General features: G+C 40.9%; 1 non-coding gene across 1 annotated transcript; it reads right to left on the reverse strand.

Moving 5' to 3' along the window:
* Positions 1 to 3,353: 3,353 nt before the first annotated feature.
* On the reverse strand, positions 3,354 to 3,460 carry LOC128292464 (small nucleolar RNA R71). Its single transcript, XR_008282449.1, has one exon. It is a non-coding gene; the product is annotated as a small nucleolar RNA R71 (small nucleolar RNA).
* Between the last annotated feature and the right edge of the window lie 4,630 nt (positions 3,461 to 8,090).

An 8,090-nucleotide genomic window follows, 5' to 3' on the forward strand; every position in this document is an offset into this window, starting at 1 on the left:
AGTACCAGGTTTCATGCTTTAAGGCTTATACCATACATACTAACCCTACGGAAATCCCACAGTCGATCAGAACATGTACGACTTTAGGGAAAAATTTTGAATTTTGGGCCCATATGCCCATATGGCTTGCCAGTGTAGCTTACACACCCGAAATGGCTTTGCCCGTGTGGCCTACACGGCTTGGCTCACAGCCAACACACCCGTGTGGTTTGCCCATGTGGGCCTCCAGGCCCAAATAGCCTAGGCTATGTGACCCACACGGCCACACAAACCCCCGTCACATGGTCCTTTTTCGTACACAGCCTACCACAAGGTCGAGCCCACGCCAGTGGCATCGATAGGCCAGATTTTTGGCTTTCGCTGGTATTTTTTTCTCTCATTTTGTTAGACACCTGGTTCAGTTCTGATGCAAAAGCAATCCCAAGACCACCAAACCCTAAAGACAACATTCCAACACCCAATTTCAATAAAAGATTTATGAACTCGAACAAAAATTATCTAAAACAAAGCCTCACAGTAACATCCAGTGTATTCGCATGCTTACTGATAACGAACAAAAAACACCTACACTTAATTCGCTAGAGAAGCACCAGCCGCTTCTTGTCTTTCCCCTAAATGAGAAATGACGAAACACTATCAATGAATTCCATTAAAACATAATTAGAATCCCCCCAACACATACAGTTAAGAAATTACTCAGTAGCTTACCTATTTGGAACGGATCGAAGAACCCAAATGCACAATGATTAAAACACAAATAATGAACAGAGTTAAAGAAGGAAGCAACAAAAAAAATTACAGAGGAAGGAAGGAAGAGAGAAAAAAAGTTAGAAAGGAGAGATTTGGGGAAAACAATAGAATAAAAAATTAAAATTAAAATTAAATCCCACAAAATCCCAGCTCCCCCCACTATCTACTAACCAACCGACTCCCCTAAAATCGACCCATTAACTCATCCAACTACTGCAGAGTATTAGTTCCATCCAACTTCTATTGCATAACTGGCACATATAGAGAAGTAAAAATTAACATCCTTCTCTTAAACGGGGGTTCAAACACAAGACCCTAAGGCAAGCTAACACCTTACCACTTGAACCAGTAAGGTCATTCTAGTATATGTTGACCGAAAATATAACATAAGCCTAACCAATAAGGATAAGGCTAGGATCAAAAATAGCAAAATTTTCCAAAAGTGGAACTTGAACCCAAGGCCTCAAATACACACCTGATAAACTCCAAATTATACATATTTTTACCCCAAATATTTAACATATTTATGGATGTTTATTACTAGATTTATGGATTTGGTGCTCTTAATCCGGTTATTTCATGTTTTGTACTCAGGAGAGCACCAAGAGTCAAAAGGAGCCAAAAATGAGCAAAAAAAGGACAAAACGGACCAAATCGAGAAGATGACACGGCCTAAGCCTTGCCACACGGGTAGCTCACACGCCCGTGTCTTTGAAGGTGTCGACCAAGGCTTTCACGATTCACATGGCATGGCCATTGACCCATACAGCCGTGTGCAATTTCACGGATCGAACACGGCCTGGCAATCACGTCACACAGCCGTGGCACACGGGCGTGTCCCTTTTTCAAAAAGGTGTATTTTACACGGAAAAGGATACTTAGGGAGGAAGAAAGCCAATCCAAAGCCTATATAAACACCCTAGGTATGACTTAGAAGGGGGACTCCCTCTAGAACTTTTCTGGAGTACAAAACCACACGCCGAGAATTACTTGAAGTAAGCCAGACGATCCATCCCAAAAGCCGGAGCTACTCCAAGACTGAATATCTCTCTCAGAATTCCTTCAGGGGTTTTAGATTTTTATTTATGTTTTGTTATTTTCATACTTTTGAGATGTACTCTTATTTTATTATGAACTAAACCCCTTAGATACCTAAGGGGGTTGAAACCTATGATGGATCTTGTTATTATTATCTAAATTGTATGATAAATACTTGATTTGTTCTTAATTATGTGTTCTTAATGCTTGAGTTATTATTTCGGGTATTGATTCATGATTTGATGTGCTTATGTAGAGGAGCAAAAGTCCCTGTCTAAGAGTAGATTTGGCATAATTAAGCGGAGTTGATCGAATGCCTAGAAATAGGGTTACGAGATTTTTCCAGATTAGGGTGAAACCTAATATGGGAGTCCATAGATCAATTTACCGCTTCCCTAGGGGTTTTAATTAAGAAAGAGATTTCAATTAACTCAACTGAGGGTTAGACGTTATTATTCTCGAAAGAGATAATAATATAGGTTAGGGAGTCTCATGGATCAAGTCAAGTGAATAAATCGTCTGGTTCAAAGTCAGATAACAAGTGAAATCTAGGTGGATTCCTCTTTGGGTGTCATCTTTATCAATTACTTTTCTTCAAGTCTTTTCTTTACTTTAGTTTAATTAGTTAATTAGTTTAATAAACAACCCCTCTTTATTTCTAGGTTAAATAATAAAAAGATAGTTATTACTAGTACTTTTGGTTCCCTCGGGTATGATATCCTAGTCTTGCCATTACTATACTATTGTTCGATAGGTGCGCTTGCCTTTTCGTCGTGATAATAGTTAGTCTAGGTTTGATCTTCATTATAAATATATATTACTTGTTACGAATCACGCGATCAAGTTTTTGGCACCGTTGCCGGGGAACTAAGATATTAGGAACGCTCAATTTTTATTACTTTAGCCATTTATTTTTCTTGCAATTTAATTTAATTTTATTATTATTATTTATTAACCTACTCTTTCTTTCTCTTGGCAGGTTTTCATAGTATATGACTTGAAGAAACCCGTCAGGGCCACTAATTTTTGACAAAGAAATCGATCGCACAGTTTTTAGAAACCAAAAAGAAATATGGCGAAGCTTAAGATACACAGAGAATGAGCAAGAAGATGATACTCAACCCCCAACCGAAGAGATGACTGAAAACCAAGGCAATCAGCTACCTCCTGAAATTTTGGCTAATCAAAACCCTGCTCCACGTACTATGTATGATTATGTTAAACCTTCTCTAATAGGAACTGCATCTAGCATAGTTAGACCGACTGTAGCTGCAAATACTTTTGAACTGAAACCTAACACAATTCAAATGATACAACATTTTGTTCAGTTTGATGGTTTGTAGGATGAAGATCCCAACGCTCACTTAGCAAACATTCTAGAATTTTGCGATACATTTAAAATCAATGGTGTTTCTGATGATGCCATTCATCTTCGGTTATTTCCTTTTTCATTGAGCAACAAAGCTAAAAAGTGGTTGAACTCGTTACCACGAGGGTCAATTACTACTTGGGAACAAATGACCGAAAAATTTTTACTAAAATACTTTCTGCCGGCTAAAATGGCTAAATTACGTAATGATATCTCTTCTTTTGTGCAGATGGATTTAGAAACAATTTAAGGTGCATGAGAGAGATACAAGGACTTACTGAGAAGGTGCCCTCACCATGGGTTACCCCTTTGGCTTCAAGTACAAACATTCCACAATAGTCTGAATCCCTCGACTCGACAAATGGTTGACGCAGCTGCAGGCGGAACCATCAACAACAAAACACCTGAATAGGCTTATGAATTCATTGAAGAAATGTCACTGAATCACTATCAGTGGCAAGTCATGAGGACTAAGCCAACAAAAACAGTCGGCGTTTATAACATCGACTTAGTTACTATGCTGTCAAATCAAGTAGAACTTCTCAATAAAAAGATTGATGGTTTACTTGGTTCTACGGAGGTACATCTAGTAATGAGGTGTGACTCAAGTGGAAGAGGTGTGCATACAGAATATCAATCCTTCAATCCTATAATCGAAGAGGAACAAGTCAACTATATGGGTAACAATAACTATAGATCTCAAAATAACCCATACAGTAATACTTATAATGCAGGTTGGAGAAACCACCCAAATTTCTCCTGGGGTGGTCAAGGGAATCAAAAGCCACAAAATCCTCAGGGTTTTCAACAGCCACCTTATCAAAAAGAGAAGAAATCGAACCTTGACGAGACGCTCTCAAAATTCATATCAATGTCAGAAACCCATTTCCAAAATACCGAGACAGGACTTAAGAATCAACAAGCATCGATCCAAGGGCTCGAAACTCAGATAGGCCAGCTATCCAAACTAATCTCCGAACGACCACAAGGTAGCTTACCAAGTAATACTAAACCTAACCCAAGGGAACACCTCAACACAATTAGTACTCAAGATAAGGAAGGATTCAATGCACCTGAGCCAGAATTGATGCAAGAAACTGTGGTGAGCAAAGGTAAAAGTGAGGTAAGTCATAAAAAAAAGGTGAATGAAGAATATAAACCTTGTATCCCATATCCTAATGCGACAAGGAAAGACCACTCAGACGAACAATTCGATAAATTCCTTAAACTTTTGAAAAAATTACATATTAACTTACCATTTATTGAAGCTTTGTTGCAGATGTCGAATGCAATGAAATTTTTAAAAGAGCTTGTAGTCAATAAGTGGAAGTTGGATGAAGCGTCACATGTAGAACTAAACGCAGTCTGCTCAGCTATTCTACAGAATAAGCTACCCCACAAATTGAAAGATCCAGGGAGTTTTACAATTCCTTGCTTAATTGGTAGTTTAGATATAAGTCATGCATTAGCTGATTTAGGGGCTAGTATTAACGTCATGCCTTACAAAATGTTTAAGCAAATAGGTCTTGGGAAACCTAAACAAACTAAGATGAGCATTCAATTGGCAGATAAAACTATAAAATTTCCTACGGGTATTATTAAAGATGTACTAGTAAAAGTAGATAAGTTCATATTTCCCGTTGATTTCGTTGTTCTAGACATAGAGGGAGATAATAACAGCCCTTTGATTTTAGGGAGACCCTTTTTAGCAACTGCTAAAACAATTATTGATGTTGGCATAGGTGAGCTCACGCTTCGCGTAGGAGACGACACAATCACCCTTCAAGCTCGTAATTCTAGCATCACATCGAACATTGAAGGTAATAGTCCACACCAATCTACTAAAACTGACAATATAACTATGGATAGAGGACACACTCATGAAGAACGATAGAGGACACACTCATGAAGAACGAAGGCTATGGATAGAGGAGCTAGACGAATGGCGAGCATACAAACCGACACATGATAAACTGAAACTATGCCAAAACAAGGCCGATACCTCTCCAAATCAACTTAAGGTTGGCGATAAAGTCTTACTAGATGTCACAGATCCTCACATTGTCACTACCACACCGAATAAGGAAATCCCTCTTATGGTACTCAATTATTTTCCATTTGGTATGGTGGAGGTGAGTCACTCCAAGTTCGGCACTTTTAAGGTAAACAACACCCGATTAAAACCTTATCTTGGTGAGATTGATAGCAGGAATGAAGAGTACAAACTCCTCGAACCACCCTGACCATTCACTAGAGAGGTAAGTCGAGCTTAGACTATAAATAAGCGCTTCTCAGGAGGCAACCCGAGTACTAACATATTTTGATTTCTTTATTTTTAATTTCTAATACTTTAAATTATTAACTTTATCTTTGAATTGCAAAGTTTTTCAGCATACACGGCCAGGCACACAGGCGTGCCTAAAGTCGTGGCCAAACAGGGGAAGAGACACGACCGTGTGATACGGCCGTGTGGAAGCAGGATATGATTTCCCCAAAACACGGGATGCAATAAATCCCTATGGCCGTGCGACATGGCCATGGGTGAACTTGATAGGTGAACACAGGCGTGGGAATAGAAAAACACGGGCGTGCCAGGGGCAAGGCTCGATTCTGTTTCTTCGACACGAGCGTGAGACACGCCATGCTGTTAAGCCATGGACAACAATACACAGGCGTTGTACCCTAACACACGGGCGTGGAAGAAGCGAACAAAGCTAGGCACGACCGTGCGACATGGCCGTGTGCCACACACGCCCAAGATATATGGGCGTGGGATAGTAGCCGGGCACGACCTAAATCGCAAAATTCAAAAAACACGGGCTCATCTTCAAAGTACACGGGCGTGGCCTTAGGTCGTGTGACCCTCCCCTATATAAGCAAACCACTGTTCATCTTCTTCCCCCTTTCAAAACCTAGCCGAAATCTCCCCTTCTCCACTCTCTAATCCCTATTCCGGCCACCATTCCCCAGATTCTCATTTCTTCAACCCTCAAACCATCCTAAAATCCACCCCCTACATTAATCCTCACTTTCCAATCTCTTTTTCCTTCATTTTTCCTCCACACGGCTGTACCCCCACGCCACACGCCCGTGCTCACCTCTAACACGCCCGTCTGCCACCCTACAGCAGCTTTTGGTTCACTTTCTCACCCTTGTTTTTCCAATCAGTGTTGCTATATTGGTATTCTTTATGCCTTACACAGATATTGTTACTCTTATCAATTTGTTCTGAATAATTTAGGAATTTTCTTTAGTATGTTCTATATTTGAACTGTTAAAGCTACTACATAGCATATACTAGTTTTAGGATTCTTGCTTAACTGCTGATGAATCTTTGATTCCAGTAAATGTTTCTGAATAGCCATATAAATTTTTCACCTCTCGCTTGATATCGTTAAATGTTAACACATTTTGGAACTACTTTCATAAGATTATATCAATGCTCATACATTTTCAGATACATTATGTCATCATCGAGAGGCAAGAAGGCCGCAGTCCCATCCTTAAAAAGACGTGGGGGACCGGGTTCTTCCTCGGTACTTGCTACAACTGAAGTTCGGCACCCGTTTATTGAGTTTTCGCAAGCTTCGCAAGAGGAGCTATTTCAGATACTACGCGCGCGACCCCTCACTAAGGTTGTTGCATCGATTGGGCTGTCGTGGAGCAAGTCCAGCTAGCTTATGCCATCCGTGCCTTCCTGTCCATAGACTCATGGGAACGGTTCTTCACTATTATTGAACCCACTTATTTAGAGCTAACTTTAGAATTATGGTCTACTTTTCATCTACAAGTGGTGATGACGAACAATGACGACTTCAGCACCATTTAATTCCAATTAGGCGGTCTAGTTCGCGCGATGAGTGTCCCAAAGTTTGGAGCCGCTCTGGGACTTTACACTGATGAGTTTATGGAGGAGGAGGACATGAATGCACTACCACGTAATATCCACATTTCTCCCTCCTTGTGCTGGAAGGCTTTTGCACCACTCTCTTCCACCTACGACCCTAGTCGCTCGAAGGCTTCAGCTCTCGCCCTTTTCCTACGCTATCTCCATGCCATATTGGCACACACCTTGACCGGAAGGAGAGAGAGCACCGGCGTTGTCAACACCCACGACGCCTACTATTTATGGTGCATGGCGAATGCACACGTGACTGACTTGGCATACTTCATTGCTTTCGCCATTCTCCATCAGACCGAGCGGCATTGGAAGGGAGTAATCTCTATCGGCCCCTACGTGACATGTCTCGCCAGACACTTCAGCCTCCTCAACACCGTGACCCAGTCATCAGCGCTTACACTGATAGGTCAGATGTCCCCACAGGGCATCACGACTATGTTACACATGAGGATGATCGAGCGCCAACATGGGATCGATCCTCCTCAGTATCGTCTCACTCATGCTATTGACGAGGAGGATCTTGAGGACATTCCTGATGATGTCCCCCCACAGCACGAGGAGCCTTCTATCACGCCACTTAGGGAGCGACCAGTTCATGCGACTGCTTCATTGGCACACCTTTCCGACCGACTCGCTCACTTTTAGCAATATTGCACTACACAGTTTGAGATGATTCACGAGCGAGTTCGGTGATGTGATAGACAGATGGATGACATGCAGGCCATGATGCAACAGTTGTGTCAGCACTTTCACATCACCGCTCCAACACCACCACCTAAGGGCCCCACTGACGAGAATCATTGAATCCTTCTATCTTTTTATTTTTATTTTATTTTTATTTTCATTTCAATTTAATTTTTTTTTTGAAAGACATATCTATATTAGTAAATTTTACTTTCTTCATTTTTCTGGTATTTCTAACAAGTAATCCCACTACGCTGTCTTCCACACCCACTCTTAATAAGCTCTTCATGATTCTACAAACTTCCAAGCAAAGCTGCTAGGAATATTTTAAGGAATGAGGAAACAAAT

This window comes from Gossypium arboreum, chromosome 4 (genome assembly GCF_025698485.1).
Source record: "Gossypium arboreum isolate Shixiya-1 chromosome 4, ASM2569848v2, whole genome shotgun sequence".
Lineage (NCBI taxonomy): Eukaryota > Viridiplantae > Streptophyta > Magnoliopsida > Malvales > Malvaceae > Gossypium > Gossypium arboreum.